At 41.2% G+C, this 14,639-nt stretch overlaps 1 protein-coding gene across 1 annotated transcript in view; it reads right to left on the bottom strand.

The window, feature by feature from the left end:
* LOC116903935 (uncharacterized protein C8orf34 homolog) overlaps positions 1-14,376 on the bottom strand; it is a 40,532-nt gene extending 26,156 nt beyond the window's left edge. The window contains exon 1 of the mRNA XM_032906716.1: positions 14,346-14,376. The gene's annotated coding sequence lies outside the window, so the exon portion shown is untranslated. The remainder of the gene's footprint in view (positions 1-14,345) is intronic.
* Between the last annotated feature and the right edge of the window lie 263 nt (positions 14,377-14,639).

The following is a 14,639-nucleotide window of genomic DNA, read 5'->3' as shown; positions in this document are numbered from 1 at the left end:
GCTGTTTGTATTTTAATGCTAATTCTGCTTCCCCCAGAAGGGCTGCCTAGTCACAGACTCAGGACTCAGGTGACTTAAGAACAATCTCTCTATTTTAAGTTGTAAAATAGAGGTGAGAGTGATGATTGGGCAGGGGAAGGGGTAGGTGGAACAGAAGAGTTGGGGAGAAAGAGAAGAGAGAGAGGGGGCGGATTAGGAGAAGAGGAGGTAGAAGAAAGATGGAGCTGAAGCACATGGGCTGGAGAAACTGCAAGTTATAAGGGATCTCGTAGTTGGGAAATAGAGTAGTACTCTAGATTTGCCTGATCTAGGTGAGAACTTGTATTCATATCAATCAAGTTGTGTTTTCTTTACATGGGTTTACTTGGGTTAAGAGATTAGTGCAACAGATTATCAGATCTGTATGAGGCCCTGCTGTAAATAAATTCCATTATCTTATTTAATGTAAGTTAACAATAATTCTTTAATACCAGTCAGTATTTAGTTTTAAATTTTCCAGTAAGTTCTTAGTAATGCTATTCCTCTCTGCTCATCTTTCTCAGAGAGAATAGATCTGTTGTAATAGCAAGGCATACGATCTCCCAAAGACTGCTCATCAATGAGGATGGCAGCACTAACAACTTTGCTTACAACCATTAATTCAGCAGCAAAAATTGCAAAATCACAACCATCTACTTTTATAATTCCATGTTCATCTGTTTATCGGAATATTTCCATGAGGAGAACTCTGACGTAATTCTGGATTACCCTGAGGAACAATTTTTAACTTCATTCTTTCTCCACCCCAGGAGGCTTTTAAGAATTATAATTGTGGATCTCTACATCCATAGAGGTGATGAAGGAAGTCTCTGATGAAGATCTTGGTTTTGTAAAGTCTGGCATTTCTCACAGAATCACAGCTATTGTCCTTACTCCTGTTCCATTTCCTCAGCTTTCCCCAGGAGACAATGCTAGCCGGCTCCCAAGACAATCTTGTCAGTGTTTAGTAGTTTGCCCAACTAAGACACAATAGAGTTTCATTGTGGATATCTTCTGCCCCAGTCCTGGAACCAGCATTTATGCCAAATTCACTTTGCTTACTGGTAATGTGAAATATTCAAAGACTAGAAACTCAGCACTGGAAGTGCTAATTGTTATTGGGCTGTCAATAAAGTGAATAAATGTACTTTTCAAATATTTTATCCTTGTCACCCATGGTGGTTCATGCATTTAATCCCAGCACCCAGGAGGAAAAAAAGCAGACAGATCTTTAATTTTGAAACTATCCTAGTCTACATAGAGTGTTCTAGGCTAGCCAGTGCTACACAGTAACACCTGCCTCAAAAATAAAAAATAAAATAAAATAAAAATAAAAGAGTCTTCAAATTCACAGGACTCAGACTTCCTGGGAGAAGAAAGCATAGTAAAGAATCCAAGAATCCCTTTCTACCCTTTTTCAAGTCTACATAAGTGCTAGTGTATCCGACAACAATGTTGGTTGACTCTCTCAGTTGTCATTTTGCCTTGTTGCTTTGCTTTGTTCTTTAGATATCTAAGAATATAAAATGGTAGAGGGATTAAAGATGACAAGAAGCTAATAGCTGGGTGATGATAAGGATGCAAGTCTTCCAGGTCCAAGAGAGGATGAGGGGACTTGGAGAAAGGAGCAGCCCTTTTAGGGAGGATGTGGAGAGTGAGAGGTTTACAGGATGTAGGCCCAGGAATTGTCAGACCCAGTGGAAGCTTCCTTCACCTGAAGAATTTTCAACATAGAAAAGATGATGAGTTTAGGGCTATAGAATTCTCACCCAGTGGTTGCATCATTCTGGTTAATTCTAAAATTAAGATTGGTGTTTTCCACTTGTGACCATTCAGGTGGGTAAGAGAGAGGGTGCAGCCGCATGGCAGAGCTAAGCCACAGAGGTGGACAGTTGGTTGACCAAGAGGTAAGCTGTAGCTCCAAGGCATCTCAAGAGGGACACTTGCCCCGCCGGGTGGCTTAAGAAAGCCAGCCAGATCAGTCTGGAGGTTCCTCAGAAAATTGGACATTGAACTACCTGAGGACCCAATTATACCCCTCTTGGGCATATACCCAAAAGATGCTTCAACATATAACAAAGACACATGCTCCACTATGTTCATAGCAGCCTTATTTATAATAGCCAGAAGCTGGAAAGAACCCAGATGCCCTTCAACAGAGGAATGGATACAGAAAATGTGGTACATCTACACAATGGAATATTACTCAGCTATCAAAAACAATGACTTATGAAATTCATAGGCAAATGGATGGACCTGGAAAATATCATGCTGAGTGAGGTAACCCAATCACAGGAAAGCACACATGGTTTGGATTCATTGATAAGTGGCTATTAGCCCAAATGCTCGAACACACAGATCCACAGAACACATGAAACTCAAGAAGGATGACCAAAATGTGAATGCCTCACTCCTTCTTCAAAAGTGGAACAAGAATACCCTTGGGAGGAAATAGGGAGGCAAAGTTTAGAACAGAAGCAGAAGGAACACCCATTCAGAGCCTGCCCCACATGTGGCCCATACATATACAGCCACCAAACTAGATAAGATGGATGAAGCAAAGAAGTACAGGCTGACAGGAACCAGATGTAGATCTCTCCTAAGAGACACAGCCAGAATATGGCAAATACATAGGCGAATGCCAGCAGCAAACCACTGAACTGAGAATGGGACCCCCGTTGAAGGAATCAGAGAAAGGACTGAAGGAGCTTGAAAGGGGCTCGAGACCCCATATGAACAACAATGCCAACCAACCAGAGCGTCCAGGGACTAAGCCACTACCTAAAGACTATACATGGACTGACCCTGGGCTCCAACCTCATAGGTAGCAATGAATAGCCTAGTAAGAGCACCAGTGGAAGGGGAAGCCCTTGGTCCTGCTAAGACTGAACCCCCAGTGAACGTGGTGGTGGGGGGGGGGGGGGTAAGGGGGGGAGGGGGGGGAGGGGAACACCCATATAGAAGGGGAGGGAGAGGGGTTAGGGGGATGTTGGCCTGAAAACCAGGAAAGGGAATAACAATTGAAATGTAAATAAGAAACACCCAAGTTAATAAAGATGAAAAAGAAAAACAAAAGCCAGTCAGAGAAACAGGAGGCTCAGAGAAAAATGCAAGTTAGCAGTTCAGCGGAGCTGAGCCAGTCTGGGGCGACCATGGGAAATAGGACCAGATGGCTGCTTGGAGCCAGCCGTGGGGGTTCGACAGATGAGACCACGATTGCTGGCACCTAGCCGGAACTAACATGGGTTCTTTTAAAATTACATACTACATAAAATATATGCATTTTATGTTACAAAATGTTCCCAGAATCACTTCTGATATGATGCTTTTATTCCCTATGTCCTTTAAAAGTATGAAAGGTTTTCTGGAATGGCTGAAGTATGACATACAAAATCAATAATTGAGAACTGCCACCTTTAATTCTCCCCACTTGTCTGAATTACCTGAATAATACTCCTCCTGACAAAATAAAATTCTAAGTAATATGTGGAATTTGATAATGTGGCTTTTAACTTTCCTTTGGTTTGAACAGGTTTCTGTGTCTCTTGATGTCCAGAACCTCCACATTTTTGTTTTATAAGACTTTTATTATTTTCAGAAAATACTCCAGGTAGTATATTTCATGTGTTTCTCCGTGTTCAAATTTAACTCATTCATTCTTGGGAATAAAAATAGGGACGCATACATTTTACACCAAAAGGCACACAAGGTTGATTTTGCTTTCACATTACTCTTTCTGCTGATGGTCGTCATAACTCTGAGGCAGTATCTTCTAGTTTTCTCTGAAGTGAATGAGGCCCTTTCCCTCATCACTAAGTATCTTCTGGGACAGACAGCTGGGGAACCATATTCATTTTCTGGAATTACGAAAGTGCCGTCCCTTACTCTTACCATCTTCGCTGAGGATGACCTGAATCGATCAGTAAAAGTCTACTAACTTTGGTTGTCTAATTACATCTAATGTTTACCTCATCATGGCTTCTATTTGAACTCAGGATAATAGACATTGTATGTAAATCTATGTGTACACGTGCATTTTCTTTATCTGTGCTCCACATTTAAGTTTTTAAAGAGTGACATAATTTCTTTGTCACAGAATTCAAAATGCGCTGAGAAAGCCCCATTATGAGACTGTGAATGTTGTCTTGAACCATTTGACCACTAAGAATCCAAAGGTGCCTAGCTGTGCTGTCTCTCCTTAGAGCATGTTCCTTGTGGGAAAATACAATGGCTGGCTCTAAATACAAGCTGTGATAAATTCCTGATTATTTACGCCACAACCTGAAGTGCATGTATGTTCACTTGCCCTAGAATATAAAAAAATATAGTTAAAACACAAGGTATTAAATTTGCTTTAAAATTATTCAGAGTACTTACTGGTCGTAAAGTATTTTAAAATCCTGCAGGAGCAGCTGCATCCCTGCTCTCTTCTCCACCATGCACCCCACCTTTTCCCTTATTCTACACACAATACGAAACGCATGGCACATCTTGTAGCAGTGTTCTGGTGTGAAGATGTGTGTGTGCTTTCATTATACTTCCTCAATGAATAGTACAAGCACACTTGATCACCTTGACTTTTCATTTAAGCAGATAGCCGAGGACCACTTTATAATGTATATTCTTTCATTCTTATGGACAAATAATCCTGCGCTCCAAAATATATTCAGTATTATTTCAATGTAGTCTTGACTTTTGTTACTCTTCAGCTTCTAAAGTATAAGTCTCTTCATATTTTGCCAGTATGTCTTTTAATTAGACTGGCGATTTGCATAAGAATGGCCCTTATAGACCCATATGTTTGAATACTTGGTCCCTGGTTGGTGGAACTCTTTGGGAAGGATTACACGAATGTCACTAGAGACAGGATTTGATGGTTAAAGACTTGCACCATTCCTACTATGTTCTCTCTCTCTCTCTCATATGTATATGCATATGATATGTATGATATACATATCTATGATATGTATGATATATTTATGATATGTATGATATACATACATATCAGTTTCCTGATTTCAATTAAGATGTGAGTCTTGGTTTGCTCTTCTATCATGGACTCTAACCCTCTTAAAACATAAGACCAATTAAGTGCTTTCTCTTCTCTTACCAGTTGCTAGGTGTTCTGTCACAGCAATGAAAAAATAACTCACCATAGGAAAAAGATAAATTCATCAACAAACAGTGCACATCAAATATTTAAGATATTGCAACCTTTTCCTGCATAGTGTTTGTATAGTTTCACACTCTCACCAGCAGTGTGTCCATGTGCCTGTTTGCCAGAGCCTCATCCAAATAGCATTTTGACAAATGTTGTGGTTAAGTCTGATGAAAATGCATTAGTATTTGCATTGTAGCAATCATTGTTTTATATAGCTCACAAGGACAATTTTTCTGTTAACAAACTCCTCATATGCTTCATTTATAACGCAAATGTATATCTTAGTCTGTTTAGCTTACTTACTGAGATGTATATTCTGTCTGTGTGTGTCTGAGTGAGTGTTCCACATACACTGTGCACAGACAGAGGCCTACTTCGGCAGTTCCTAGGGGCTGGAGTTACAGGCGTTTCTGAGATATGGCGTATCACCTGGGTGCTGGGTTCTGAATTCTTGTCCTCATGTTTACGGAGTGAGTGCTCTCAACCACGAAGCCATCTCTTGAGTTCCTGGTCTCTGTTTTAAGAGCCTTCCTCCTCTCCCACACTCAAAGGTATTAAGCTTTGTTTATGACTTAAATATAAAATTTTTTCCTTGAAAATTGTTTCCTCATCTCATCTTTGAGACACAGGTTTTTAAAAATAAAAATGGGCAAGAACCTTAATTGCAAGCATGCAATAAACTGTACATGATTATTTCCCCTACTGTTAGAGCAAGTTATTGGTTAAAAACCAAACATATATCACCATAGCACATAAAACAGATATAGCTATAGATTCTTGTCCTCTATTGCCTCAAATATTACATAATGTGTATGTGTCTAAACATGACTGGACAAGAGATTCTGGAACATGAAAAGAATTAGGACACGGGATCAATAGCAGTTTATTTATTCAGGGGTTGCTTGGGTGTATGTGTATGTGTGAGTGGCTGCGTGTATATAAGTGTACTGTGTGTGTGCCTGAAGATTGCAGAGGCCAGAAGATGGCATCAGAGTCCCTGGAACTGGAGTTTCAGGCAGTTATGAGCCACCATGCAAGATTCTGAATACTAAAGCAGGGGTTTCTGCAGGAGTAGCCCATACCCTCAACTGCTGAGCCACCGCTCCAGCTCTGGATCACAACAATTCAAATACACTCTGCTGATGCAGAAAAATCGAGAAAACTCTCTCCAAAGAGTGACAGAAATAAGCACAAAAATTTAAAATTGCCTTCCTGGGAAAAAAATTAACAGGAAGTCATCTGGGGAAAGATGTCCTTATTTCTAAGGCAATCTCTCCCCTTTTACGGTGCACGTTTGGTGAAGCAGCATCCAGTGGCCCATGGTGCATTCTGTCAGTGATGGTGTTAGATCCCTGTTACCGGTTTAGTCAGTCTGAAATAATTTTAAAAAGTTCTCTTAGGAGTTGTTAGCATTTTAAGATGGCAAGACAATATATAGTAAAATTACTTGGAGTTGAATGCTATTCAAATCTGAGTTTTCAAATATGTGTTTCACATTTGTAAAACTTTTCAAGCTGACATACTCTTAACTATGCGTATGAGGCCTATTACCAGAGCCTTCTCACAGGGCCATTGTCCGCATGAGAAATTGTACTTTAAAACTCATCTCACTATATACATTTTAATGATTTCTTTAGTACTTTTATTTATGAGTATGCGTGTTGGGGTATGTACATGTGAGCATAGGTGCCCGTGGAGGCCAGATGCTTTAGATCCTGGCACGAATGCTGGCAACCAAACTCTGGTCATGTGGAAAAGCAATGCATGCTCTTCTCCCACTGAGTTATCTCTCTATCCCCATCACCACCAGAATGCATACATATCTAATTTCTCCTATTGAAACATTGTTTGTGGGACACCATCTGTGCTGGTTAATTAGTTTGTTTTTGTTAACTTGATGTAAGAAAAGGCCATCTGGGAAGAAGAGACCTCAGTTGATAAAATGCCCCACAAGACTGGCCTGTGGGTAAGTCTCAGGGGATTTTTTTTTTTTGATTGACAATGTGGGAGGTCCCAGCTCACCATGAGTAGCATAAGCCTAGTGAAGGCAGATGTGAGTTGTATGATGTAGGCTGGTTGAGTGGAGCAAGCCAGTAGGCAGTGTCCTCTATGGCTTCTGCATCAGTTCCTCCTCAAGGCTGATGGGCTGTTGCCTCAAAATATGAGTTCCTTTTGGTCATGTTTTCTGTAGCAATAGAAACCTAATCAGGACTTAGGACATAATCATAACTCTCCCTCGGTTCCTACACCATAATAACCAATAATAATCTTGATGTGGAAGCAAAGGAGATAAAACTAAGATATCCCAAAGGGTATTTCCACCACTGGTAAAAGTTCAGATCTCAAAAACATGACATCACTGTTCGGACTGCAGGGTCAGGAATCAGGACCTGCTTGCTCTGTGACTCACTCCGTAAAATAACTGAATTAAGATGTCTTGGTGGTGAGAAGAGTGGCAAAATGTTATAAAATGTAGACTTTAAGTATGATAAATAACTGTTTAAGAAGCTACTTATCCAGCGACTGTTTACCAAAAGCTTAGTTAATACAAGTCTGCAGAGGTAAGTAGCTGGAGGACCCAGGTTCTGAGTGCTTCCTCTGTCCCCAGACAGTGCTGAGCTCACTACACAGACATCCAGCATGGACTGTAGAAGAGAAATTGTATCAAGGTTTTAGTTCTAGTTTCCTTTCTTGATGTGAAACCAAAGGAGATAGAACTAAGATATCCCAAAAGCAATATCCTTCCACTGTGGTAAGAGTTCAGATCTCAACAACACGGCATCGATGTTAGGACTGCAGACTCTCGGAGAAACAGGACCTGCCTGCTCCACGTCTCAGCACCGCTCTGTGCCCCACACCTGCTCTGTGCCCCACCCATGCTGTGCCACACCCCTGCTCTGTGTCCCACCCCTGCTCTGTGTCCCTCCCCTGCTCTGTGTCCCACCCCTGCTCTGTGCCCCACCCCTGCTCTGTGTCCCACCCCTGCTCTGTGCCCCACCTCTGCTTTGTGTCCCTCCCCTGCTCTGTGCCCCACCCCTGCTCCTAGTCTAACCCATTCGATGTGCAACCTTCAGTAAACTCATTAACTTCTCTGCATGTGTCTCACCTACCAACAGTCTATCATTTCACAGTTAGAGAATGAGAAACGGGTTTATGCGGGCAGATAATTCTGAGCATCGTCTGATAAAGATCAAGTGAGCCAAGTGAAATGGCATAACCTATCTGAAGTGCTTAACCAACATCTAACCTCTAATATGTACCGAATAGGACATTACTATTTATTATGATCATCATCGTGAGTGTGGATCTACTTAAATATTCATGGACGGGGGATTCAAGACCAGCAGTAGTTCTGATGACTTTTCTGAGTGCTGTGTAGTTGCTCTAAAGTTCTTTTTCCTTGAGAACATAGTAAGGCACATTCTATGCTGTGCTGTTAGTAACCCCAGTGAAGTTTTTCTTACTGAAAGTTGCTCATGTTTCATGGTACATCTGGGTCTGTGCAAATTTTTCTAAGTGCTACTATGAAAATAATGATCTTGCACATGGAACGACCAGTTAATAACAGCATGTAACTTAAAGCTAACACCTTGGCCACATTTGCGGCACCATTCAGTCATGTTGAATATATTCATTATTGTGTCGCCAATCACCAAGCAAACTCAGTTTGTGAAGAGAAGTTTTCAGTGGGCAAGAACCTAGTCTTGACAACTGCCCTTGTACGTCTGTGTCTATAAATGTGACTGCTAAATACAGCACAGGGGAATCCATGTAACATTACCTTCTGTGACTGGTTTCTTTCACTTAGCACAAGTGCCTACAAGTTCATTCGTGCTGTGCATGTCACAATGCATCATCCTTTTGATTGCTGAATAATATTCCACAATATTTTCTATTTCCCACTAATGACCACTTGGGTTGCTCTCATGTCCTGGTGAGCAATAGCACTGTGAGCACAGATATGGGAGCACCTTCACTGATCTTTTTTTCTGCTTCTTTTGGATGTGTATTTAGAGGTGAGGTTTCTTTATCACACGCCATCTTCATTCCTATCTACTAGTAGAGCAAAATATCTTAAACTAGGTAATTTGCAAATAATAGAAATGTATTTCCCATGGCTCTAGAGGGTAGAACGCTAAGATCAAGGTGCCCAGAGTCTCTGATAAACGTATACTCTATTACATGATGCGGTGTCACAGGATAAAAATGATGAATACCATGTCCTCACATGGGAGAGGACAGAGGAAGGGTCAAGCAGGTCACCAAAGCCTTTCACTGGGGAGCTAATGCCACTGAGTGGGACCTCCCAGCACAGTCCCTGAAACAGCATCGCCATGTGATATTAGGAAGTATTAAACTTTGCCCATTGCCATGTGATATTAGGAAGTTTAATACTTTGCCCATTAACTTTCAATGTGAATTTTGAAAGGACACAAACGTGAAAAGCGCAGCATATGGTGAGCTTGTTTTTAATTACTTGAAGAACTGCCAAACTGTTTTCCATAGCGGCCGTTTCGTTTTATATTCCCACCCAAACTCTGGCATATGGTAATTATACTTTTAATTACTTAAAGAGCTGCATAGTTCCTGTTCTCTTTCATATTCCCACCAACAGTGATGTACAGAGTCCCGAATTCTCCATGTCTTCACTGACACTCAACCCTTGCCGTCTTCTGTCTGTGGTAGGAACTAAGCTTTGGAAGGTGATGGCACACTGTGGCTTTGCTTTGAGTTCTTCCAATGGACAGTGACATTCTGCACCGATTCTTATCACTTGCCCAATTTTAACCCAATTGTCTGCTTTGTGTTATTGGGCTTTGGGGACTCTTCACATATTTTGGAGGTCACTTTTGGTCAGGTGTATGATTTTTTAAATTTTCTCCCTTCCCACAAGCAGCCCTTTCACCCTATAACTTCATTCTTTGCTCTATGGTGTGTAAGGTTATTTTTTTGAGGATATTATTGAAAGCATGACATGGCAAAGGATAAATGAAAGATGATTTTCTTAGGTCTGAGGGGTCTGCCAACCTGATGGTTTGCTTTGACCTTGTGGGTGGTCTTGACAGTGACAGTGAGAGCCACAGTTGCCTTGTGTGGAGGGAAAGCACAGAAACTTGGTGCCACACTGTGTGGGAGGTCTGTCACTTGGTGCCGCACTGTGTGGGAGGTCCATCTTTGAAATGATTTTTTCAAACATATTTTTAATATTTCATAATTTTGATATTTTAGCTGTGCATATAACTTATTTTCAAGGGGAAATTCATGACATTTTAAAAATAGTTGCCATCTAAATGAGGGATGATGAACCAGCATCTATAAATAACTCCTGGCAGGGGGCAGGATACCATACATATTTAGAGTCAGTCCAGTGCTGATTGATATGCATGGTTTCCCACAATACCAGTCCTCTTTTTCAATGAGAAAACACAGACACTCATAGTTCAGATCGGAAGACCCACTTTCATGAAGTCACTGTGTGCTCTAAAGGAATAGTATGAGGTCAGATCACATCTTCAAGGGTGATGGACAGACAGAAATGTGGAGATAAATAAAATGTACTACTTAGAGGCATTGTCTTATTGGCCCACTTAATCCTCTAGGCCTTGCTGAGTACAGTGTAGTAACTGAATAGCAGAGGAAAGTTAAGTGTGAAGTACAGATGTGAGGCATACAATGGAGAATTAACTCTAGCCTTGGAAATATGTACGCAGTTTGGCAGACCTCAGAAGTGTCAAGACAAACTCCCAGCCAGATTGTGCCTATGTGAGTTACTTCTGTTGCCTCATCTTAGGTAGACCCTCCTAGCATCAGAGACTGAGAAAACAGTTGATCTAGTGGATTTTTCCAAGTGAAAACTAGAAATGTGAGGGAAGCGAGAGACAAAAGAGAAGCTAGAAGACCATAGCTTAGTTGCTAGGGTGTTTGGTTGCCATAAAGGAAGCTTGATCCCAGCAATGCAAACTGGGTTTAGTGCTACACACCTGTATGTCTAAGGCTAGGGCTGTGGATGTCAAGGATCAGAAGGCCAAGGTTATACACAGCTTAAGAGAGTGAGCTCAGTCATCCTGTGCTATGTGAGAGCCAGTATCAGTATAGATAGATAGATAGATAGATAGATAGATAGATAGATAGATAGATAGACAGACAGACAGACAGATAGATGAATGGGAGATAGAAAGTAAGATATGTATTCAGATTCCAGAAGGCACACCTGAACAGAAACACTTTCTCAGAACTTTGTAGTAGTTCTTTTGTAGGGGAAAAGATTTCTAATAAATGTACACACACACACACACACACACACACACACACACACACACACGCATGCGCGTGCGTGCATGTGTGGGAGGGGGAGGGGTGGGGAGAAGCCATGAATTTGAGGGAGGGAGAGGGCTAGATGGGAGTGAACTCAAGGAATCAAAGGAAAGGTAGACATTATTGTTGTATTAGAAATTCTTTCCGCTAAAAAGGAACTACTTTAAAATAAAAAAAATAAAATAAAAATTAAGAAATCTTGTATTTACAGGTATCTGAACTTGGGTCTTTTTCTGGGGATCAAGAAATTCAGAAGTGTGAGTTTTATGGCCACACCAAGGGTGGTGTGGGACAAGCACTCTACTCAGTGATGCTCCCACGGCTGGCAGAGGACCAAGGTCTTCTTGAAGGCCTGAGATCCTCTCCCACCCTTGAATATCAAATATCAATAGCACTGAGATTTTGTGAACTTTCAGAAAGAGAAGTTACTTAGGACAATCACTGGTGTTTCCTTCAGTTGAAATTAACAGTAAATTTCCATGACCTTTTCAGAAACAAGTATTAGGTAAACTGGCTAAAATGAGTATCAAGTAGATTTGTGGATTAGACTACTTTCCCCTGCCTCCCTGCCCAGGCCCAGAACTAGGAAGTGGGGGAAGGACATGCGGTGGAAGGCACCTGATTGCGTGCCAAGGCAGATCTAAGTCACCCCCTGACATACAAAACCATTTCAGGAAAAAGAAACAAGTGGATCAGGGCTGGACCTGAATAGGTTGCCTGCCTGTGGATTCCGTTTTCCCAGCTGGGCTGCCTTGTCTGGCCTGAGTGGGAGAGAAGGTGTAGGGGGATGGGGTGGGGGGAGTGTTTGTTATACTCAGAGGGGGGCTCTCTCTTCTCAGAGGAGAAGGGAAGGGGGATCTGTGTGAGGGCTACTGGGAGGAGGGGGCTCCCAGTATTGATATGCAAAGTGAATTGATAAATTAATTTTAAAAAGAGATTTTAAAAAAGTGAGAAAGGTCGTTGAGCTTAGCAGTAAAGTACAGCAATGCTACCGCCACTCAGAGCACAGGAAGCGGGGCGGAGCAGTGCAAGCCCCATGCATGGTGACGCAGTTGTGTAGAGGAGCATATGGGGGAAAAGAAAAGAAAAATTTAAAAAGGTAGGAATCGTGAAGAGTGGACCATAGTGTCTTTGTATTTAAAGTGAAGGTAGATCAAAATGGTAAGAGATTAGAGTATTAAGATTTTGCAAATTGTGAGAATTTTCTTGGCCCAGGAAAGCAAGAATGAGGGATGTGGGGGGTGGGGGTAAGGGGGGGGGTGGGAGGGAAGGGGTGTGGGAGGGAGGGAGGAAGGGATGGGGAAAGAGAACTAGAAATGATGGGCAAAGCTGGGAGAGCACATCTGGCTTTCACCCCACTTGCTGTTCTACACAATCAAGGCCTAGTCTTGCAGTTACCACACACAGCTGTTCAACATAGCGATGGTAACTGCAGGAAACCATGTCAAAGAAAATATCCAGGCTTTGGTTTTTTTTTTTTAGTGACTCAGGCAGACATTTTTAAAATATCAAAGTCATATTACTATTAGAGATACTTTGCCTTGGTATGAACACCACCATTTTTACTATTCTTTGCTCTTCTTAAATGTCTCAATCTAAAAAGAAATGCCTTTTCAGTGGTGGCTCTCTCCATGTCTTGCTTTCTAACTACATTTCCGATGCCAGATTTCTTCCATCCATAGATGAAAACTGCAGGATATTAAATGGACGCACAGCGAGAATGCAGCAGCTTCTAGTTGTTCTCAGTATAACAGAAGTTTATAAGATGTGAAGACCTCTTCCTTAGTCATAGTTTGTTTTGGAAAATGAAGTATTTTCCATTGATATGTATTTTTAACTATGTAACAGCTTTGCTTGATACCACTTAAAATAATAAACACATAAAATTTTATCTGTTTCTATTTCTCCCGTGGTGCCTTTAGTGACCGCTAAAATACTGATGAGCTGTAAAGGGTCCTCACTAAGGGACATTGGAAATTTAGATCCAGGTAACTCACAAGTGTGTTGTTTGAAGCAGATCCTCTATGAGCACCGACTGTACAAACGTGTTTAATAGACAGTAAGATAAACACACAGAAAGAGAGCTCTTGATAACAGCCCCACCTGAACTGAACCCTTCCTCAGTTTCCCCAGTCACTGCAGCTTGAGCAGAAGCCAAGTTTTACAACTCAGGAGTTGGTGCCTGACTTCTCTGACTGCACAGCCCCCAGGAGCAGTGAGTACTACAGGTGTTACTGTGGGAATATGTATCCAATCTGGTACCCTTATTCACACTGCTCTCACCACCCCAGCAACTGTCACTGTGTTTCAGACCATCATCATATTCTGTTGGCATCTTGGAAAGCTAAATCATGCAAACAACAACCATTAATGTGGAAGGGCAGGAATAGAAAATGTCAAGTTCCTTCCATATCATCACCATCACCATCATCACTATGGTTACCAACATCACCATGAGATTCCCGTCAACATCATTACCATCATCACTATAGATACCACCATTACCACCACCATCGTCATCGTTGTCATCATCATCATCAACATCAACAACAACAACAACAGCAACATCATCATTACTAGATATAGCCAGATACAAATAATAGACATGGTGTCACTAGTTTTTCATTTTTTTTTGTAATTATTTGGTGATTATATTTAGTCTAAGCAAATTTTATAGGCCTTGATTCAAAGAGTAAATGCTATATATTTTTCATTAAGGATAATCAAACTATCAAAATGTTAACACCAAATGAACTATCTTGATCATTTTGCATGTTTCAGAAAAAACAGTTGAGAGGTGGATTCAAACTTAAGTCCTGCATTTGATCATTAGGCACAGAGCTCAGCTTACCTTATCAAGTTCATCTGACGTAGCAATACCTGGGATTCAAAAGAGATTTACAAGATAGGTTTTAGAAGCAATTCTTGATAACTTCATGATACAGACAACAAAAATTCTAGTCATAACTCTAGTGTGTTATCTATTCAATGTTATGAGTTGGCTCTTAGAAAAAAAGCTATGTTCATCCAACTTATGAAAGCAAATTAGGAAATAAAGTCGAGGTGACTGCCAAGACCTGTCTGTGCAGCACACTAAAGGAGGGAAAGCAAGCAAGCCTGTTTCCTGAGGTCCTCCTTGGAGTCA

The sequence above is a fragment of the Rattus rattus genome, chromosome 1 (genome assembly GCF_011064425.1).
Source record: "Rattus rattus isolate New Zealand chromosome 1, Rrattus_CSIRO_v1, whole genome shotgun sequence".
In the NCBI taxonomy this organism is placed as follows: domain Eukaryota; kingdom Metazoa; phylum Chordata; class Mammalia; order Rodentia; family Muridae; genus Rattus; species Rattus rattus.
Note: the sequence above shows the minus strand (reverse complement) of the source record. Positions and strands in the feature narration are given on the sequence as shown.